We start from the raw sequence: 6764 nt of genomic DNA, 5'->3' as shown, positions 1-6764 counted from the left end.
TGTAGGTCGCGATGACGATTAAATCCTAGGAGAAAGTGACGGGCTCTTAGGAGGGATGGAGGAAAGTGCAAACTGCTGTTAATTTCAATGTGTCCTCCATTTACTTTGCACAACTCTCAGTATCTGCGTCAAGACAGTGCCTGTGAGAGCCCATCTTTCTCACACTGAACATTGGGAATAGGGGATTCGGTGACCTCTGAGCTAACGTAAACCTCGGAATTGTTGCAAATGCACTGAAGATTCTTTAAGGAATCAAGGGAAATAAATAATCTTGGGATAACTAAAAAATAGCTGATGGTTTTTGGACACTCTGCGTCACCAAAAGAGGTAAATTAAAGGACGGCTTCGAGTGGAAAAGTGTATTTCCTCTCTATCCTGAATTAGCTGAAACCCCCTTTTAAATTAATTTCATATTATTTGCATTTTAATGTTTTCTGGTATCATTTTCGCCCTGCTCTCTCCAAACTATAGTAAGTTCTCAAAAAAAAGTGAACTGTGTCCCTGGTGTCACCTATGAGTTTAGAACTGTAATAGAGCCTCTTTATGTATTAACATAAAATTTGAAAACTCATCATTGAAAAGAAAACCACATTTCTGTGCCTCCCACCAAGGCTGAGTTCGGCAAAGGAATGTGATGATAATTTACTTTCTGTCACCTCCAAAGTTAACCGAGGGGGTTGGGGCAAGTAATAATTTCCTGACAGGCAAACAGGCAAATCACAGAGAAAACTGCAGGGCAAAGGAATAAAAAAAAAAAAAAAAGGGAAAAAAAATCTTGAAAAGGCTGGGCTTCCAATCTCCTCCCACCAGTCTCTGTGAAGGATGACTTCAGCCCCTTTCTTAACTAATTCTGTCGCTGTAAAAACCTACAGTCATCCTTCCACACATGAAAGACAACTAACCTCAGAGGAGAACCTAGATGCTTTCAGTTTTAACTCTTCACCAATAGTGGAAAAGGCAGAATGCCTAAGCTCTGTCTTGGTGGCCAATAGGATAGCCGTGTATCTCTCACATGACTCGCTGCCCCTGTCTCACATGGGCTGTAATTTAGTTCAATTCAGAACTGCAGATAGTACAGCTTCCACAGGAGCGAGGAATGCCTGCACACAAGGGGCTGAGTTCCCAGTGACTTTCCGAAGCACTTTTCCACCTTCCTCCGGCATGAAAACCGATTCTGCACCTGCACCGGGGACAGCCTGGCAGAAGCCTCTGCTCTTCCTCCGGGAAAACAAGGAACTAGAGCAAATGACCATTTTGAAATTGTAAGTATACCTTTCTTTCCGTCAAGTGTACTGATTAAAAATAGTTTTATGTTCTCAGCACCAAAAAATGTGCGGATTTTTTTCTAGCCTAGTCTTCTCTGAGTGTGAAAGGGCATTCAATGGGCAGGAAAATATTCCAGGGGTAATTGTTGCATGCTTTATTATGTTAAAGATAAAGAATTGAAAATAAAAGTCAGGCATTCCAAAGAGTAGCTGCAGGAGGCTGCACACCGGAACATTGCTCCAGTGAGCTGCATTGTTCGTAAGGATAAATGAAGGCACACACATATGTACCTAGTTCACTTCTTCTCGCTCTTTATGTCTAATCAGATTTGATCTGTCCCCAGGAAAAATAAAAGACAAACTTTGCCGACTCCCCTGACAAGGGCACTGTAGACTGTCCAGACATCTGACAGTTATTATAATGAGCTGTGAAAGACTGCAAAGACACTTGGAGGCAAATAGCTCTTAAATTCTGAACAATGGCTTCAAGCCAGCGCTCTCCTTCTATTTATTTTTTTTAACCACCTCTTTTCATTTTATAATAATGATAGAATCTGAGTTGGTCTTAGTGTTTTCCTCCACAAAATGTGAAATGCAGTCCTCGTGGCAGGGAAGGTGACTGAAGTGTCCAGTGTTTAGAAGGAAAAGACAGCTTTCTGTCTTCGGATCCAGCCTTCCGTGTATAAAGATTTTTTTTTTTAAATTCCTAATAGGGTGGAGTGAGGATGTGGGGGTGGGGAGGAAACACGGGGAAGCTTCTTTATAGAAGAATGCTAGAAGAATAAAATAATCTGCGGTTTCTTGTCCTTCGTTAGCAGGCAAAAGATACGGTTAGCATCTAAGTTGCGTTCACGGTTCAGATTTTTTGAAGGAGTTTCAAATAGAAGCGGCATAAATCAGGTTTTTTTAATTTATAAAATAATTGGAAACAAATGGGAGAAAATGTTTCTGTATCACTGCTTTCTTGTAATAGCCAGCTAGGGTAATCTAGCAATGCCTTATGCCTTTACTTCCAGAATCATCCAAATCCTTAAAAAGTTATAAGCTAAGTCTCATTGGAAATTAAAAGGCAAATCAAATCAGGGTGATTATGACTGATCAAGATTTTGAAGGACAATGCCTCTAACCAAAAGAGTTTGTAAGAAAACATTACCCTCCCCATTCTTAAGAGAGAATATTAACTCCATCAATTATTGAAAGGAATTATTCAAAGGCTCCAGACATAACTAATTATGGCTTAAAGAGAGCTGCCAGAGCAGAGCTCGTGTGCTAATTATAAAAGTCCGAGACGTTAGGATTCATTTTTTAAGGATGGGTTTGGACACACATTTTCGCATAATCTTTTAAAAATACACCATTTTTTTTTCTTTGTCTGCTCTCATGTTATCTACACCTCCCCCCACCACCGCCCACTGTGTGCTGAGACACCTGAAGGCTAGACATAATGATCAACAGAGCTCCAGCCCGTCTGGACTCTGGCCAGGTTTTTTTTTTTTTTCCCCTTCTACAATCAAGGAGCCTGCACGCAATGCATGCCGAGCCTATTCCACTGCTGTGTGCAGATCCGGGATGGAAGTCTTACACATACTGCGGAAAGATTAAAGACAACAATATCCCCTTTCTCTTACCCTAGACAGCCTCAATTTTTAACCCTTTCACTACTTTTGAAACCAAGACGTCTTCTCCGTTCAAAGGCGGGTCTCAAGGGACCGTGCAACTCCTGCACCATATTCTACAGATGCACATGCCTCATTCGGTGGAGAAATCTCATCTCAGCAGATCCCATCGGGGTATTTTAGGATTAACAGCGTGCTAACTAAACAAAACCTAATTTGCTTGTGCCGGGGTGGCCTTTTTGAATGAACTTAAACTGTATGGAATCTGGAAAAAGTCAAAGGTCTGTAGAAAGGTTCTTGCAAATCTTGCAGAAGGTTATATACCATTTCTGATGATGCTGTTCTTTTAAGCCTAACCCTCACACACACACACACACACACACAACACACACACACATACGCACACACACCCAAAACACACGCGAGATAACACGCGCGCGCGCACACACACACACACACACACACACTGAGCCCGGCGATTATATCATTCTATCACAAGAGAAACCCAGATTAGCTGGTGATGTCATCATCTATAAAATTTTGCCTTTGTGGGCAACATTTTCAATCACCTAATCGCCAGTGTCTGTTGGGTGTGTGCCCATAGGAAGTTCACATGTTGGCAGGGTTAACCGACACCCACAGGAAAGGAGTATTTTATTTGTAGCTCTGTCTCTTCAAGATGTGTTTATGGGGCAGTATGGGTGTGTTTATCAAGATGCATGTAGTCAGGCAGAGTTTCCTCGTTCTAGGAAACCTTGTCAATATGCTGGTTGACCATTTCAGAGGTGACTCAATTTCAGTCGGAATAGGATATAGAAAGGATGAGCATTTTGAAATCATCTAGATAAAAATGCTACAATAGCAGTATTTCTTATGACTTGGTGTTTCTTATTTTCTGTTTAAAATGTTAGAGCCCTTCAAGCCTTTTTATTATTAACTTGTTCCTTAAGGGAAGAATAATTTTGTACAAGTAACTTAGAAGTAATGTTCATTTCATGTGCTTTTATAGGACCACATCTCTGAATTGCATGATAATTGGGTTAATTTCTTGTGCTTCGGTATACTGTTTCTATTTATTGTTCAACTCCATGGGTCTTACATTATATAATTACTCACCAAACAAGGGTTCAGATTTTTATTAACATATGTTTTTAAGCACATGATTTTATGTTTCTTGAATCAAGTAAAGTTTAATACCCTGACCAAGACAGGGTATTGCCACACTGGAATTGTAAATATAGGATGACTGTGTACACATACTACTTCTCAACTGCCAAAGTTTTATATATAATTGAAATTAATATTCACTAACATAGAATGAGTACACTTACTAGCTCCTGTATACCATGTGTTTGATTCATAATTTTTTGAATTTTAAAATTTGTTCTTAATACTTCTTTATTCTTACATCTTAAAAAGGAATTAATTTTCAAAAGATTTCAGGGGATGTGAGTGTGAACAGCACTATTTATATGTCAACATACAAAGTAAAGAGATTCGTTTTGCCAGGATATTGTGTGACTGTTTTAAAACAAGTGAAAAAATATTTCGTTCTTTTTTGCTTTCATGTTGCTATTCAGCTTAAAGAATTCACACATTTTGTACTTAGAAAAAAGTAAGTTAGGTGGCATTCTATGAGCTAACAGGCTGCTGTGAGCTAATAAATAACTTTTTCGAGAAATTCTTGGGCCCAACACTACAATTTTTACAGACACAGTTTTTCCAACATATAGTGGAGTTCTTGCCCCATGATGAATTATCTAATTTCTTATCAAAGATAAAAAGTGAGTAAATAGTTGGATTTAAATTTCACCTACTTTGTAAGAACAATACAGGGCACTGCCCACTAAGGATACAGGTTGCTAAAAAGGCATCTTTCAAAGACAAGCAGATAATGGACTTGATTGAAATAGTTGAACTACGTAACGCCAATTCAAGAACAAATGGTTTTTCAGAGCATAACAGAGAAAGAACAGTTCACTATAGTACAGTTTATTCTTCTTACACAATGCTAATGATTTATTTGAAATGGCAGAACAACCATAATAGATACACAAAAACAACGATGAATGTATCATGTCAGAGATATACAAAGATTCTTGCATTCCATATATTAGAATATTCTAAATCCAATTATTATTTGAAGACTTATTTAAAATCTGTACTTAGGTAGAGCATATATTGAGGTTATGATCATGTTTGTACATGCATATATGTGTATATATGTATGTATTTAATATATTTAAAGGTCCTATGACCTGAAATAATTGCTGTAATTATGTAATAACCAGTGTTTTTTTAAAACACTCTAGAATATTGACACATTTTAATACAATGAAATTTAGATGGCAGTGTCAACCAGCTATGTCATTTCTGTCTGGCAGAGAGATATGCTCAGATACTGAATCATAAATGTACTGATGTTGGAATTATGACAGATGCCCCATTTCAGAAAATACCTTAATCATATAAAAAAGATAGGAGTCTATTTCAGCCAACAGTATAAAATAATATATGTATTTTTAAAAACCATTCTGTTCCTGACCACCATGAAGATGATTTCTATAAGCAGACTCAACACTCATAATCTCTCTTTATGAAAAAAAAAAAAAAAAAGCGAGAGAGATTGGTGTTTTTGAGCTTAGCCTTTAGGCACAGGGCCTGAGTTACTGTGCATAGAACTCAAGTCAGTTGATAAAAGAAGGGGAACTGGTTTGGCTGCTTCATGCTTCAGATTTTGTTCTCCGCCCCCTCCCCAACACACACACACACACACACACACGCATACGCACAGAAGCCTACATGCAGACAACACTTAACATTAATCGAGGGAAAACTATCCAAGTTGTTTTCACAATTGCACAATTGTCAAAAGCTGCACGATCCTGTTGACACCCCATGCAGGAGAAGTGTTGGGAGAGTGATTGAATATCTCACTGTCTGAAACTCCGTCAAACTCCATGAGGGGCTGGGGTCAAATGGGCTCATGAATCCCAGATAGGAAATGAACTGTGCATTGCATATTCGGAGGTTGAAAAAGAAACATTTGGGATGTTTTACGGTAAACAGATTTGGGTTTGATTTTTGGCACACCCTTTTAAACACGAAGCCTGCAGTTCAGCTGAAATAACTTTCTATATGTATAGCTAAGACCAGATGGCCACGTGCTCCTTTCTTATTTAGATGAGACTTTTCCTTTCAATAACATCTTTCTTCCTGACCTGCTTAAAAATTCCAGCGAATGAAATCAGCACAGGATTTTCAATTCTAATTGCCCATGTGCAGAGGGAGGGCCAGTAGAGGAATCACTAGAGGCATTGTAGAGGGCCCTGCCTCAGTTTGGTCTTTGTGTCTTATCCTTTCTAGCTGATCTAAACTAATCGGAAGCATTTAATTTTTATTAATATTAATTTAGCTGCAAGATTAGTCAGTGATGAAAATTATTTGAGTTGGCTGTTTCTGTCATTTCATCACAAATAGCCAAAAAAAAATTCACTTATACAGTCATTCACTTATACAATCTCCACCGGGCGGTAAGCAATTTATTGGTTAAAAAATATATTAAATATGGGCATAATGGTTCAATGATAACACTAACTTTATTGACCTGTCCTTAAATAAATCATCATTATTAGAAGATACTCCAATATATGCTTTTTAAATTTACCATGAAAATATTCACCGTCTAAAATTCTTGGTTCATTATACGTATAGTCATTTTTAAAGAAAAATATTTTTGCTGGAGATTTCATTTGAACTTGATAAGTGAACTGAATCAAGAATGGAAGCTGATCTACGTGTTCAGTATAGCTCAGCAAATTCTTTATGCTATGGAAGTCAGCATCCAGGTTTCTCCCTTTTCCTCCTTTTTGACAGATTCTTG

At 38.0% G+C, this 6764-nt stretch overlaps 1 long non-coding RNA gene across 1 annotated transcript in view; it reads left to right on the top strand.

Annotated features, from left to right (window-relative positions):
• The first annotated feature begins 1018 nt into the window (after positions 1 to 1018).
• LOC138844857 (uncharacterized) overlaps positions 1019 to 6764 on the top strand; it is a 38486-nt gene continuing 32740 nt past the window's right edge. Inside the window, exon 1 of the long non-coding RNA XR_011381241.1 lies at positions 1019 to 1262. This is a non-coding gene — a long non-coding RNA (uncharacterized lncRNA). The remainder of the gene's footprint in view (positions 1263 to 6764) is intronic.

This window comes from Oryctolagus cuniculus, chromosome 13 (genome assembly GCF_964237555.1).
Source record: "Oryctolagus cuniculus chromosome 13, mOryCun1.1, whole genome shotgun sequence".
Classification (NCBI taxonomy): Eukaryota; Metazoa; Chordata; class Mammalia; order Lagomorpha; family Leporidae; genus Oryctolagus; species Oryctolagus cuniculus.
This window is presented reverse-complemented; position numbering and strand designations above follow the sequence as displayed.